Source organism: Oryzias latipes, chromosome 7, assembly GCF_053564925.1.
Source record: "Oryzias latipes strain Hd-rR chromosome 7, Olatipes_Hd-rR_3.1".
Classification (NCBI taxonomy): Eukaryota; Metazoa; Chordata; class Actinopteri; order Beloniformes; family Adrianichthyidae; genus Oryzias; species Oryzias latipes.
The window spans coordinates 19,309,792-19,315,791 of record NC_136243.1 but is presented as its reverse complement, the minus strand read 5'-3'; the positions used below and the strand labels follow the sequence as shown (position 1 = coordinate 19,315,791).

The following is a 6,000-nucleotide window of genomic DNA, read 5'->3' as shown; positions in this document are numbered from 1 at the left end:
ATCATGTCCCCTTCAGCCACATCTTTAGATGAGCTTTGATCAACACAAAACTATTTTCATACATAAAGAACAAAAATCTTTCAGCAGAATGAGAGCCTCCTTGATCACAACTCATACTTTCTTAATCACACACACAAAAAAATCTGTTCTTTTAAAATAAAATGCGAGGTTTTCATAAAACATTCTACGGCCACTAAAAATTAAATGACACGCTGCTACACAGTTTTTCCATACAATTTTAAATTCCTAATCAGACAGCATGAATACTCTTGTTATTTTACTCTGTGAGCTGTGTGCGTTCACATGATTGGCTAATGGCTGATGACTCATTTCAACAGGCTGGTGTGGGGCTGACAGGATGCAGGGAGGGTAGGTGGTTGTGAAAAAGGGGGAGAAGGAGGTGGGAGTGAAGCTCTCCTTCTAATGCCCACATGCTTGTATGCAGCATTGTTTTCAGAGCACATAGTCACACCTCAACACACAACATAAGTACTTGTAAAGAGGATCAACAAATCTGCATTGTCCTCGCCGTTTTTATCTTTATTTCCTGAGCCGTGGCTGTCTGAAGCCATACTTGAGGAGAGTCGGAAAGCCTGGAGGAGAGGCAGAAAGAAGAAGAGGCTGGTGCTAATCACAGACTCCGCAGCCCCCAGCATTCCCTCTCTTGCTGCTACAGTACGTGTGAGAGGCAGGGAGGGAGAACCGACGGAGGAAGAGCTGCTGTTTGCCTCTGACACTTGCAGGAAAGAGGAGCGAGCTGAGCAAAAGGAGAGCACAGCAGAGCACGTCAGGCTTTTCTCCAGTTTGGGCAACTCATCCCAGCATCTGCACATCTCTGCTGCTGTCTGCATCGCTCACCAGGTTTCAACCACACAAACAGGTGAGTCGCGGCAGCCTGGGGATGAAGGGCTCAACAGTGCAGGGCTGGTCTGACTTGTTTTTGTTTTGATAATCATCAATGAGCACTGATTATGTAAACACAATATTTATTTATGTTACTATATTTGTATAAGAATTTACAGTTAAAAAAAAATCCTACATGGATGAAACTTAAGATTGGAGGTTTATCAACTTCTTATTTTATTGACAGGGTGTGACTGTTTTTTTTTTTTTTCTATGCGTCCTCCTGTGTCTCAGAAGAAAAAAAGACAGCGTCTTGAGGAGGAAAGTGTTCATATAAAAATGTATTTGATTTCTACCTGGTTTCTCTGGACAAAAATCCATGAGTTATTCACATTAAATATTGAGTGGTGAGTGGATTGCTTCTTTTTTTTGGCATTATTTTTGCTCTTGATTTTGTTCACATTATAAACAGAACCAGTCAATATGATGTGCTCTAGTAGGATTTCATTAGGTTCCAGACTGCACGTATGTGTTAGCCTGTAGAGTGTCTGCGAGGAGTTTTCCGGCGCTGTCAGGAATATCTGCAGGTGTTTACATCTTTTTTGAGCCTATTGTGAGCTTATGATCTCAGCTGCGCAAAGGAATGGAGGAAGAAAAAACTGCTGCATTGATTCCTAACTGTTGTGGCACTGACACAGTGAGAAGACTGCAGTACAAGCCTGTAGCCAGTTTATTACATAATAATTATCAGCATATCTAGAATCAGAGTAAAGCTGCTTTTTAAATTGTTGTTTTTAATTTTATATAGAATCCTTTGCACAGATCATTTGTTAAGAGTGGATGTTGCCAAAGATCCATTTTACTACACAAACACATTATTTTAAACTGCAACAGGTGACAGCTTTGATTTATTAATGTTAATGCAGTTTGGTTTTTATGATTCATTCAGCTACAACTGAATGCACATGAGCATGCTTTGACTTTGCATCTTCTCTTTGTTTTTAATCATTTGAAATGCTTAATGCAGCTCCGGGCTATTTGTGACGAGGAATTAACAACATTTTCTTTTCTGTTCCACAACTTGTTGATTCCGTCTCATTACGTTTATCTCTGACATAAGTCTGCATTTACTTCTTTGAACCCTCTATGACGTGTGAGAACAGAACAGATTTTTGAAGAGAGGCATAGGACTGAATAAAGTTTCATAGTTGGTCATTGTCAGAGTCTGGATGCTTTAACCTCCTGAACCACGACTGCTGTCTCAGCTGCTGCCGACAGTGAAAAATGCCCTCAGTGTTTGTGTCTTTAACTGGCCGCTGTTGTTGTTCGCCTCTGGCTGTCAGTCTGTCACTGACTGGGATGTTGAAGGATCAGCCTCAGTTCCCCATTGACTTTCTGCCAAATCCCTTTATCACCCACCCTTCAATATAGCTGTGCCCCCATCAGTCTCTATCCGCCCCCCACCCCCCACCCCATGTTTCCACCACCAGGTTTTGAAATGTTTGTCTCTCCACTTTTAGCGAGCACCTCCCTCCACCCCTCTCCGCTCTGGTCGCCACAGAAACGGCTGATTCAGGAAAGGTGGGCGGGTGTCTCTGAGCTTTTTCTGATCTGCCCCATGCAGTGCTTTCACAGTACATTGCTGCTTCTGTGCTGCTTTTACGGCTCTGACGTGCTGACAGTTGAGGTGGCTCAGTCAGATGTTACACAATTTTATTAAATACACAATGCATGTTTGTTTCCCCAAAGGACATGCTTCGGGATTCATTTGTGCCTTGATTTCCTTTGTCGAGGACTACCAGGTTCCTCTCTACTGACCAAAAGTGAAACTATTTTTTATCTTAGCTGAATTTATAAAAGCAGGAATAATTTGCGCAACCTCAATTTCTGTCTCCTTCAAATCTTCCAAAGTGATTTAAGACTTAACAAAGACTTATTTTTACTTAAACATACATGACAGCATTTTTAGTCAGTTTTCTTTGAAGCTGTGGTAGGCTAATCAATAATGTAATATACTGGCACTAAGATATTCAATAATAGATAGTCTATGACCTTTCTCTTACATAAGGTTGATGAAACAGAGGAAGAGTGATGAACTGCAGGATTGTAAGGACTACTTAGTCCAGAGTACAATTTCATCTTGTGTAAACTCATTTTAAAATCATCATCATCATCAAACAGAAACGACCAGATCAAACTTTGGATTCAAACAACAATTCTTGTTAAATGGCCATATTTTGGGTTGTTGTTGTTCGTCTTTTGGTGGTTGTTTTATTTTTTTTTTACAGATCTTTCTGGTTGCCATGGCAATAGTTTGTACAGTAAGCACTGCTTTTTTAGAAAAGCCTCCTGGATAAGGAAATTAAACCTGCATTGCTCTGCAGTCAATTCCAAACAGGACCCTATGAGTTTGCCTGCAGTGCCTGATTAAATTAAAGTGGGAGCTGGATCCACGGCCGCGATAACAGCTTCTGTTTATGTTTTCATGCTTTGTGGAAATCAGGCTTTGATGTTACAAACAGGTTATTGATCCAGGCTTTTTTCATGTCATATTCATGACAAATTACCTGTGTAAATACTTCCTTTCAATTGATTTTGCCCTTTCAAATTCCAGCAGAATCTGTATAGTGGGCTTCCCAAACTATTTCGTTGTTGTCCTGTTTCCTTGAAAGCGTTACATCTGCTGAAAATGTATTTCATCTTGAGAACAACCTGTAAAGGTGCAAGTTGCAGTAATATTTCTACTCTGCATTGTTCAGCCATTACAGTCAGTAGTGACGCAGATGGAGACTCACACTGCAGACTCGTCACAGGACTCAGACAGAACAAAGAGAGCTGGCTGTCATGCAAGTGAAGAACTCCATGCAGAGACAACCTTCACGCAACAACAAAAAGAAAAAAAACATGGCCATGAGAAAAACAAAAGGTCTGACACACAATTGTGACACTATGTGCTTAAACCTCTACTTTCTCTAAGCCACGGCACACAGTACCTTAAGTAGAACATTTTTAGAACACATCGGAAACATTGACTCATGTATAAAAAGTGCTAAGGTTGTTTAAGGACATCAATAATTGGTTAAGTAAATGTAGCTGTTTTAAGAAATTATGCAACACCATGATTTAAAATGTAAACTAAAGCAAAATGCGAAAGGATTGTCTGAAAAAAAAAAAAGCTTCTTGCTCAACAAAGAAATCTAGAGGGTAAGCAGCTGCCATGGCCTGAAAAAAGTCTTTGATTAGTTGATCAACAGAAGGGCTTTAAAGTACATTTTGGCTGCTCATCGGCTTAGAACAAAAAATATGTGTGTCAACAAAATGCCAAGGGGACTTCTGCCAGTGATGATGTTAGAAAAGCAATTGATACCGCCTACTTATGTAGGAGAAATTATAAAATTGTTTCAGTAGTTTTACACTGATTAGTCAGGCTTTGATTCTTAAGGATCTTCTCAAGGTCACCACAAGGTTATATCATGGAGTGTTCTTTAGAGTCCTACTCCAACCATCGATTCTGAGTACATGGATCTATTTGTCTGCAAGTGGATGCATCAGAATGGAGCAAAGCAGGGAACTTGCTGTTTGCCCAGTATATTTTCTACATGAAAAACAAGCTCTTTTTCAAACATGTTTTCATCTGCTTCTGATTCACAACAATTTAAATGAAGAAATACTCAGAGAGAAACACAATTTTAGGGTTAATTTTCTGTATATATGTCCTCCATGATGAGAACATGTTAATAACAGCAAAATTACAATTTTCATTACATTAAGTCTTTAACTTGTTTCAATCAGAGAGCAGCTGGCAATCACATTTCACTATGAAATCTTTCTAAGGCCATCATTTTATTTATTTTTTTAAACAATGTTTTTTGTTTCATAGGGTAACTAAGCCAGACAGAGTATTTTAAATTAAACTCTTGGAGTAAAAATAACAACGTAAGAGACTTATAAAGTAAAAGGGGACAATACATTACATTGTAGTTATCATACATACTATAATATTTGAAATGTTTTATTTTTGCACCTCACATAAAGCGAAACACTGTTCCAATGCCCAAACCAAAAAACAACAAGGCAAAAACTTAAATAGGCTCTCTTACCGTGTCCACACCTGCCTTTAGGAATTGCTCGATGTCGTTTTGATCTTATTTTAATTGAATGGTAGGAATTCAGCATCACAAAACCTGGGTTTTGTTTTTGGGGAAACTGGCCTGGCAGTTGTGATAAAACAAGATGCAGAAAATATTACAGGAAAACTTAAGGACTCTAAGTAAAATTGAAACTAAAAAACCCTCAAAATGATCAGGGTTTCAGTCTCAGTTGAATTATTGTCTAAGTATCGCATGTTGTAAATGAACTGTTTTGTGTTTGGTATCTGAGGTGCTTGTAGATGACCTCTCATGTCTCTATAGAATAAAAGGTAACCATTCACCCAACAATGGCTCTTCTATATTCAAGCATCAAATAAAATGGACCGTGGACGAGTTCCTGTGTCTCATATTTGACTGATGTTCTACCAAACGTTACTTTTGTGAAAAATCCCTAGTTTTGAAATCTTGATTCCAAGGGGGAGGCTCTTTGCTGTGGCTGAATTGTTTTCATCATGTATATTTTTCTGATTTAGCTGAGTGGCCAAAGAATCTGATCTCCAACCTGCTTCTTCTCTACTGATCAGTTACTATATATGAGCTTTTATTCTAACATAACTTATTCTTTCATTTGTTGAAAAACGTTACTAATCTGTAATAACAGAATATGATCAAACTGATAGATGTGAATTTGACTTGATTACTATTTAAATTGGGATATCTTTTTGGCTTGCTGTGTCTTGACTTTTCTATTGTTTCCCAAAAAGTGCTGACTCATTTATAATTTGGATGACCGTAATAACAAGTCACTCTCAGTCACAAAAAGAGCATTTCCCTTAAATTAAAAGCTACAGCGAGAATACGTCCAAATGAAAGAGTATGGATTATTGCCAGCGGACAGGGGCAGCACTGTTTCTGCTCGGGGATTGATTATGATTCTGCTTTGGCCTCACTCTTTGATATGAGAAAAGTGAACTCAGGGGTAATAAACTACAGTGCCGCTGAGCCCTGGGGTTTATTACTCTTTCTGCGCACAAATGACTTTTCTGAAGTCATTTTTGTACGCATG

At 38.8% G+C, this 6,000-nt stretch overlaps 1 protein-coding gene across 2 annotated transcripts in view; it reads left to right on the top strand.

Moving 5' to 3' along the window:
• Positions 1–375: 375 nt before the first annotated feature.
• The window catches only part of prickle2a (prickle homolog 2a), a 41,662-nt gene continuing 36,037 nt past the window's right edge, over positions 376–6,000 (top strand). The window contains exon 1 of one of the 2 annotated variants that reach the window (XM_004070528.5): positions 376–880. The gene's annotated coding sequence lies outside the window, so the exon portion shown is untranslated. Of the gene's footprint in view, positions 881–1,100; positions 1,251–6,000 lie in introns of those variants that run through there. The other variant, XM_078950498.1, reaches the window with a different exon arrangement.